We start from the raw sequence: 9250 nt of genomic DNA on the forward strand, positions 1-9250 counted from the left end.
GGGATGAGAAAGGAGCCTGGTTGTTAGCTGCTGGGGGAATTCCCCAAGACCCTGACCAGGAAGAGAGCCTGCTGTAACTTTGCTGAGCCTCATTTATGAATAAATTTATCTAGTCCAGCCATCTGGGAATTATTTGAGAGTTCAGACTATGTTTTATTCAACATTGAATCCATAGCACATAGCACAGGGTCCAACATATCTATTAACTACTCAACACCAATTTATTAAACGATCCAAGCATCCATCTTCCTTAAATCAGGGCCTTCTGCCAACTCTCTCTCACATGCTCTACTTCATCTCCTAAATAAAATCCTGCTTCCAGTTGGAGGATGTTTTTCTGTGATTCACAGAGCAGAAGTTCTCCACCCAGTGCAGCTCAGATTGTTAACTTTTATCTTGGACGCACCACTCGAAAGCCACAAACCCCAGGGGGATGATCTTTAAAAACCCATCATTACCATTTTAAACATCGCAACAACCACCAGGGGAAAAGGAGAATAGTTTCATAAAAGAGCATACAAGTTTCAGTGTAACTAAATTTAAGTTACTTAAAATGACAAAGAAAAAGTTAACTATATCCCTAAAGAATCTTAACACTTCTGGTCATTTATATAGTATTAGTCCATTTCAGGTGACATGACACCTACTCCTTAGACACTTGGACATTATTCTATAAGGAAATACACTCTGTCGCAAGAAAGCCCGGAGTCGCTGCAGCACCGTGTCCTCTGTTGGCTTCCTATACTATTCTCAGCGCTGTCTTCTTGGAGTGAATCTGCTAAAGCACTGACACTTTAGGATTAATAATTAGGTGCGAGGATGTTTTTAGAAGTGAGGTGGGAGGCACGGTGTGGGGGTGGCAGGCAGTGAGGTGTGCAGGAGGAACGAGAGCAGCAGCGGGAGTTGGGGAAGTTTGAGAGATTCCAGAGAGCTGGTAAGAGCTTTCTCTACTTTAGAGACTTGCCTCTAAAGAGATTTTGGAGATTTCATCATCTCCAAAGGGCATTTGTCTTTATTTACAACAGTAATAAATCCGCTCTGACAGTCACCTCATTGTTAGCCATATGAACAGAGCACTTGCGCACAAGCCAGCGGCCAGGCTGCGCGGCAAGCTGGCTCTGTGCGGCGACGGGCTGGAGGCACAGCCAGCTCCATCACGAGATGCGCCTTTCTCAGCTCTGCAGACACAGCCACAGACTGGGATATGAGTTGGTACCACTCCTGATGGTTTATCCTCCACTGCCAGGCCTCCCAAATAGAATGCACCATCGGTTGAAAGATCGAGATACGCTTTGGGCTATCAGGAGGCTCTGCAAGTTTGGTGTTTATGTGAAGAGCTGTACATCAAATAAAGATATGGTGCATGTAAAAATATGTAAAGCAACCCAACGTAGAAATGTAGTCATTGGTCAAGTTAAAGAATAAATAAAGTTGTTAAAACTTTTTGTTTGTTGTATTTTTTTGCAACGTGTGGTACAGGATAAAGCAAGCAAGCAAACAAAACTTTTCACTCTCCTCTTATTAACAGACCAGGTCAACTAAGTTTGTACTCATTACCTTTTCACAGAGTCTACATATTTTGATGGTGAAAACTTTTTCGACTGTCGCTGTAGTTTACGGGGATTACTGACATTCAGGATGATGATCTCTCTACTTTGCAGAGTCACACCAACTTCATGAGGACACTCAAAACACTGCAGAGCACAGTGGTACCAAGAAAACACCTAGTCCAGGCTTCGTGAACTCAGTATTTCTGGTTTTTAGGAGGCGAACACAATTAAGTGAGGCTGCTGGAGTACAAGGGACTTACATGAAGTCTCGTGTCGGAGAGACAATAGGGAGTAGTGGGGACTGAAGGGTCATAAAGAGGAAGCATATACTGTTATTCAGCTCTGGCTTAGAGAATGTGGGTTGGTGTTTCATTTTTTTATAATCCAACTTCTGATTTTTAAATATTGGCTTAATTAAAAATAAATACCTGCGGGCCAAATAAAACATGATTTTCCTGCTGGGCGCACAGACTGCCAGTTTTCAATTTCTGACCTGGTACATACATCCTCCTGGGCAGTTTAAGTGACATGCACCGGGGCCCGCTGATGCTCATGGCAAAGGATTCTTCTGCTCTGGGAATCTACATATGTAGACAAGAAATCATCCCCCATGCAAAAGGAGAATGCACAGGCATTTTCACTCATTCACTCAGAGCTTCACCTCTGACCCTGACAGTGACAGGTTTTTGCTGACTGCTTTCAGAACTTGTTCAACATGAAAACAAGACCAATCCTCCACACCCGTTTGTCATAAGCAATTTTTACTCATTCAAGGATGCAGGGGGGAAATGTACATCCTTTTATTAACCTTAGCTCTGATTAAAATTCTCATTAGCATTAAAATTCTAGTCACTTCAAATTTTGCCTGCATATTTCAAGGAGAAATAATTTATAGGATTCAAAGAAAAAGGTATGCTTAGAGAACAACATAACGAGGGATAAATTAAAAATTCATGCCATGGATAAAACAGTAATTAGAAACAGGCTTTAAAAAGCATGGAGAATTTGCTGAAATAATTGAACTTTAAGCCATGTTTTGAGAAGATTGGGAAACTAATTTCAGATGAAGAAATAAGCATTCCAAAATGATGTAATGGCAAAGGCAAAGACCGAAGTCCAACAAAGTGGAACCCACAATGAATCAAATAGCTTTTGCATTTTTTTGAACAACAACGAATTTTTAAGAGTGAGACAGCACATTCACATCAGGGTGAAAAAAAACCACTTAAAATTTTTATATTATATTCAGCAGCCCTGTCCCACAGCTGTAATTCATAATAAAAACCCAGAGGCAATGCAAAATTCTGTATTCTGATGATTCTTGCCATCTTGTCCTTATTAAGGCAGACACATAGGCAAAGGCTATTAGATTTTAGAAAAACTATCAACAAGAATTGAAACAAAAAGATGCTCTGATTATGCAGAAAATATACTGAACACAAATACTTAACTCCCTCAAGCATTTCATTTACCCAAAGTTTTACATTATGAAGAGAGAGGAGAGTCTCCTATAAACACACTATGGTTATTTTAATTTGAGGCTATTTAGAAATCAATATTCTGAAAAAGCAATCAAGAATCTATCCACATAAAGCACCCTGACTATTCCCCCTCAACCAGATCTCCCACTTTGTTGGACCAGTTGCAATTCCAGCTTAAAAAAGGGATTCTCTGCCACGCCTTTCCCTCCAGAAAATTCGTAGATGCAAACGGGATTTTTTTCAGGAGCTCAGGAGCTCTCTGTCCAGCTGTCCATTACTGAGTTAGCAACAGCACCAAGGTCCCTAGAGGATCCTGTGACTGGAGTTTTACTCTCTAGCCTCGAGCTCTTTTCAGAGTTTGCTTGGTTCTGTAAGTGTCACTGGCTGTGACTACTGACTAAAGCCATCTTCTTAGCATTGGCTTGGGTATCCACTGGGTTTAGGACCCAAGAATTAATATTTTAAAATTGAATCCAGTGTGTAAGGCCAAGAAAGTGCCTGACCTCAGATCACACAGCTGATCCCTACAATTTTTCTTCCTCATCAGACCCTTGGGATGGAGATCACTGTATTGTCATTTAGAAAGGCTCACTGCATGGACTCCCAATTCTGGAAGAACTGCAGGAGGAATTTGATTTCCCTGCCCCGACTGACCACTTAGGAGCTCTTCAGACCCTGACTTCAGGTCTGGCTCCTTCTCCCCTTAGTGGAGAATTGGGAAGAAGAGGTCTAGATTTTCGCCCCAGTTCTGACAGCAATTTAGGACAATTTATTAACTTGTCTGGGGCTCATCTGTAATCTTCCTACTTCCCGGTACATAAAGGCAGGACTAAACAATGGTGTCCAAACCTGGCTCTTGAAATCCTTTTGGGACCATTAGAGAATGGAGGTTTCTCAGCCCCATCTATAGATTCAGATTCAGATTCAATAGGTCACAGCATTTAACCCCCAGCTAAAGGTCAGTTATTATTGACTGGAAATAATAATTCGGGTCCTCAATTATGCTGCTAGCTTCAAAGCCCACACTCTAATTACAAATATGAAAAATTAGAAAGCTGTTACTGTATTGCCAACTCCAGTATGCCCAGAGAAAAAGCTGTGACCATTTTTCTCACTGGCATTCAAGACAGTAAGTAATCTGAATTGTAAGAGTATATACGTTTTCCCCCAAGAAATTCAACAAACGTCTTTTCAATTCAAATGCAGACTCTAAACGGTTTTATTATTCCAGACTTGACTCATGCAAAACAGTTAGATTATCACCAATTTACACATTCTGATGTGGAGAAAGAAGATGAAAGAGGAGTCCAGGACCTCTTTACAAAAAAGTTAATTTCCATATTTGATTGCACTCTAAATCAACTAACTGAAGCACATGGTAGTCTCTATTTTAACTGGCACTGGTTCTTCTGGTTAAAGACCTAGCTTTATTCAAGGGGATATCCATATCATAACATTGTGTTATTGCTTAGGAAAGACAGCAAGAGCTAAAAGAAGGTCACCGAGTTTTCAGACACACAAGTAAAGACTTTCTTCTCTGATTCTATCTCTTCAAAATAACTACCTAGCTACAGAAAAATACTCGGATGTTAATTTCTCAAAATGCATACCCACATATTTAAATATTTACCTAAAACGATGGGCAAGTCATAAAGCAACTGAAACAGAAAATCTGGCAGGCTCTGCCCTTCCTTTTGGGGTTATGAGTACCAAGTGGTCCGATTCATCTCCACAGAGCCGCCAGTGCCTAGCCCAGGGCTTTGCACCTACCCGGCACCCAAGAAAGGAGACTTGTTGAAGAGAATAGAAGACTCTGCTCCATTGATGACAATCACTTTAGGTTACCCTTGCCCCTCTGTGCCAATGACTATACTTGTGTTCTGAATGAAACAATCATGCTACAATGTGGTATATCACCTAATTTCAACAGTTTAACCACTAAATTCATTTGAAACAAGGCTTAGCCAGGAAATCATCACAACAGAGATAAAAAGACGGCAGGAAATAACAGATTAGTGACTGACTGACGTTATGACCATTCTGCCTAGATTTTCTTAAAGTAGCAGGATTAGGGAAGGAAATCTTAGATATGAAATAAATAACAATCTTGAGTAACATTTTAGTCTAAACAGAAATTCTGCTGTAATTCTCTTCCAACTTACTGTTCATTTTTTTTCTTTTTTAAATGATTCTTAAAGAACTTCCTTACTTCACCTCCTTCTTTACTTCCTCTGTCTATATCACCACCCCGTCCTCACTGCCCCCCAGATCCATCCATCTTTTATAAACAAGCTCAAGTCCCACCTCCACTTTGACCTTTTTCTAGACTAATACAGTCCCCAAGAACCTCCCTCTCCTCTGACTTTACCGTCATGAACTTACTGGTAAGTGATCATGTCCTGCCTTTCTCAAGGCACTTGTGCTATTCAGAATATTGTGTAAATGCTGTGTACTAGATCTCTAGTTGACTGTCGGGGGCTGCAAACTGGGGCACCTCTTCTTTATATCACTTAAAGCAGTAGCTTTCAGACTTTTTGAAACATGACACATAATAAGATATACATATTATAATAGGCCAGTGTGCATACACATATAAATATATATTTAAAAGTTCCAAGAACAGTACTTATTTACCCTTCTATTCTATTTTGTTCTATTTTATTTTTAAAATATAAAAGTGCTATCAGGCCCAGGAAATGGACCTCACAACGGGTGGTGACCAGTTCTGGACGGTCACGTGTTGATTACTCTGGGATTGCTGTATGCATTTCTCTCCCTTAAAAAAATAATTTTATAATTATCTGTGGTCTTTGGGCTCTGACTTTTTCTGAGTTACTTTCTTCGCTTTTTGGAATCATCTGGGATAATTCAGTGCTTCGAATAGACAGAATTTCCATGCTTTTGCCCTGAGCACTGCTGTCATAAAAATAAGATTTGCAACAAGTCAAAAGACTCAAATCTCCATTCCCTCGTTCTCTTTTATTTTCACAATATGCAGAGTAGGTGGTAGAGATTTTGTGGATGAAGAAATTGAGGGCCAGAGAATTATGACTTTCTCAAGGACACACCTCCCTTTTCATCAGGCGTTTGTAATTTAAGGTAAACATGGTTTTGGAAATATCTGAAAAATACAAACTTGGGTAATGTAAACAACATGGAGCCTCAGCATGAATGTATTTACCTAACGTATCTGGATCAAATGGTTTATGGACCAGATGTGCTAGCAGCTCTTCTGGACTTCAGTTTGAGGATGGATCGACTTCCTTTTTGGTCCCCACCTTTCCATCTTTATCTCCTCACAGGTTTTCAACCACCTGGAGCTACTTGTTCTTCCTGAGCCTCTGTATATTTTGGTCCCTATACCAGGAATGCCCTTCTCTCTCCTCTTGATCAGACTCGTTCCTCACCAGTTCCCAGGGACCTGCCCTGTCCTCTCCTCTCCTCCCCCACAACCTGGCTTCCCTGGATCCCTGTGCACTCCCCATCAGAGCACTTAACCTGCTCTTCCTCCCTCCCTCCCAAGTTTTTCAGGCTATGACTCTCCCATTCCACAGTCTAGGTCCATGTAGAGTTCAGGATAAAAATATGTTGATGGCATAAAGGAATCAATAAGCGAGTGCATAAAGGGCAGAAACAGCTGCCCCTGAAAAAGTGTGTGTGATGTGGAACTAGAATTGTGTGTCCTGACTCTCTGTAGCCAAGCTTTCATGATGTTGTGATTCTGTGACCAATATTTTAGTGCTTCCCCAAAGGCTGCAGATTTTGTGACTGGAAATTCATGGCGAAGGATAGCTGCATCTAATACATTCTTTTCCATTTACTTGAGGCACAAGCAAGGATATGTTGCAGGGACAAATAATAAAGTGTATTAGGCAAGCATACTGATGCAATTAAAAAACACCTAGGTTTTAAAACTGCTTGTTGGAACCCAACCTGACCTCCAGATGAAACGGTTCTGATTCACATCATGCCTCAGTCCTCTGTTTCCCATATGAAGCTATGCACTTGCCATTTTGACCTCATCATTTCAGAGATGACCAGTTAGTGATTAGGTGAAGCCTCACCATACCAAAGCACACTCTACAAGGATCTCCAAGAGTTCCTCTGCACTGTTTCCAAAGTAAATTCCACTGATAGAACATCTAGACTTGCAATGGCCATTATCATTTTTTTCCTGTTTATGAATCAACAACCTATTCCGCCCCCCCATTAATGCACAAAAAAATCTTGAATGATCTTCTCCATGATTCTATTTCAAAAGACTATTCTCTCATACAAACTCTTGCCATTTGCAGATAGCAACAGAGAAGATTTCCTTCTTTCTGCTGTGACTCATGGATCTTAATTCCCACAGTTGTTACAGAGGGCAGGCCAATGGCGAACACAACGGAAAAGAAAGAATAGTTTATAACTGGAAAATAAGCACATTCGGGAGAAGTACACTCAAAGCATTATCGAAGTAAAATATGCAGCAGCACCAACAAGAGCAAACAAAAGCCCACGCAAGAGACGTGTAAATATTTCATGAAACTGAAGCCTTAATCAACTCTCACTCCGAATCTTGCTGGTGTTGTAAACACTTCAGTTTTTTCCAGTCCCACCATGACCCAGATTTTTTTGCAAAAACAAAATGAAAACATGGACCAATGGATCTTTAACAAACGTGCTGTGAAAAATCTTTAGATGGAGCATATCCAAGGTACTGCTTTAACAGGAAGAAGAGGACACCGTAATAAAAGGTGGTTGCTGCTTGGGGACCTTCAGAGCTCCGCTTCTCCCTTCCCCCTCCAAACCGTGGCCTTTTCCCCACTGCCTATGCTGCTCTCTGGACATTCACATCATCTTAACCTTGAACTACCTACGTCCTAAGCGGAGATTTCTCCCAATACCCCCTCCAAAAAGCCCTTTAAACCTGACAGGGCTTTGCTGCCTTCCCACCAGGCAAAATTCACTTTCTGGTGTTGAAAGTACCTCTCTTCACCTTTTTTCACTGTCGATTGTTGCGTCTGAAATTTTGCCTGTATCTTGTAGGTCTGTCTGGATAGCATGAAGACCTGTGATGTGTATTGGTTGACAGTGTTCTTCAGTGATTTCTTTTCTAAAATCCATCTCCAAAGAACCGTTTATAGCCTCTAGTCTCTACCTGATATAATGTGGTTCCAAAGTTCACCTCTAGATACTGAACAGGTATTCCCTTTATCAACCTCTGCCTGCCCTTCTCTCTCCGCCCATCTCCTGGAAAAAAAAACTGTATATATGTAAACATGTGTATACACACATGCACACAAACGCATGTATATTATATATTCTGATGGTGTTTTGACCTTAAAGGGAATGAGTGTAGGAAAATGAGAAAAATGCCGGTGTAGTATTGCCAACACGCACACACACACACACCCTATTTGGATATTCATAGTGTGCAGACCCGACTGATTATAAATCCCCCCGCCCAAGAACAGCAGGCGTCTTCTCCCGTTTACCTGCCAAGCCAGAGCCTAAGGGAGCAATGACCTTGTCGAGAAATTCATCACCTGTGAGAAAGACAGTCCCTCCTGGAGCGCAGGCTGGGTTGGGGGCAAGAGCAACAGGCAAAAAGGGTCACCCGGCAAAATATGGGACCGAATCCATCCCCCATCAGTACCGAGCACACCGCAAAGCCCGGCTCCCCCAGAGGTGGGACGCCGCGCAGCGGTGGCGCGGGGGGCGTCTCCTGCCGCGGCCGCCGGTCGCCTACCTGCTGTTGCCCGGCTCTCCCCGGCGCGGCGCGGCCACTGCCTGCGCTGTGGCGGGGGCTTCCCGTCGCATATCCCGAGCAGCGGCTCTCGGCGCCACACCGATGGCTCAGGCGGGCTCGTAGCGGCGGTCCTTTTCAGACCTGTTCCGGGAGCGAGCCGGGTGCCAGCAGGAACTGAAATTACTATGCAAAGAGCAGAGGCGGCGCGCGGGAGCCGGGCGGAGACCGCGGGGGCCGCCCCCACCGCCGCCGGGCTCGGAGCCAAACTGGAGGTGGGAGTTCACGTGCCCGACTGCTCACTCGTCAGGCCGGGGATGCGCCCATCTGTCCTCGCGGGCAACGCTGCCCCGCCGGAGCATCCGAGGAAGGGGGCGGCAGAATCGCAGGCGGCGGCGGCGGCGGCGGCGGCGGGACGCCGAGCTCCGCCCCCACCGCGCCCCCGCCCAGCCGCCGCGTCCCGCGGGAAGGGGTTGCTGCGCCGCTGC

At 43.4% G+C, this 9250-nt stretch overlaps 1 protein-coding gene across 1 annotated transcript in view; it reads right to left on the minus strand.

Moving 5' to 3' along the window:
• Positions 1-9006, minus strand: part of GPRIN3 (GPRIN family member 3) — a 62606-nt gene extending 53600 nt beyond the window's left edge. The window contains exon 1 of the mRNA XM_031688270.2: positions 8766-9006. The gene's annotated coding sequence lies outside the window, so the exon portion shown is untranslated. The remainder of the gene's footprint in view (positions 1-8765) is intronic.
• Between the last annotated feature and the right edge of the window lie 244 nt (positions 9007-9250).

Source organism: Vicugna pacos, chromosome 2 (genome assembly GCF_048564905.1).
Source record: "Vicugna pacos chromosome 2, VicPac4, whole genome shotgun sequence".
NCBI classification, from domain to species: domain Eukaryota; kingdom Metazoa; phylum Chordata; class Mammalia; order Artiodactyla; family Camelidae; genus Vicugna; species Vicugna pacos.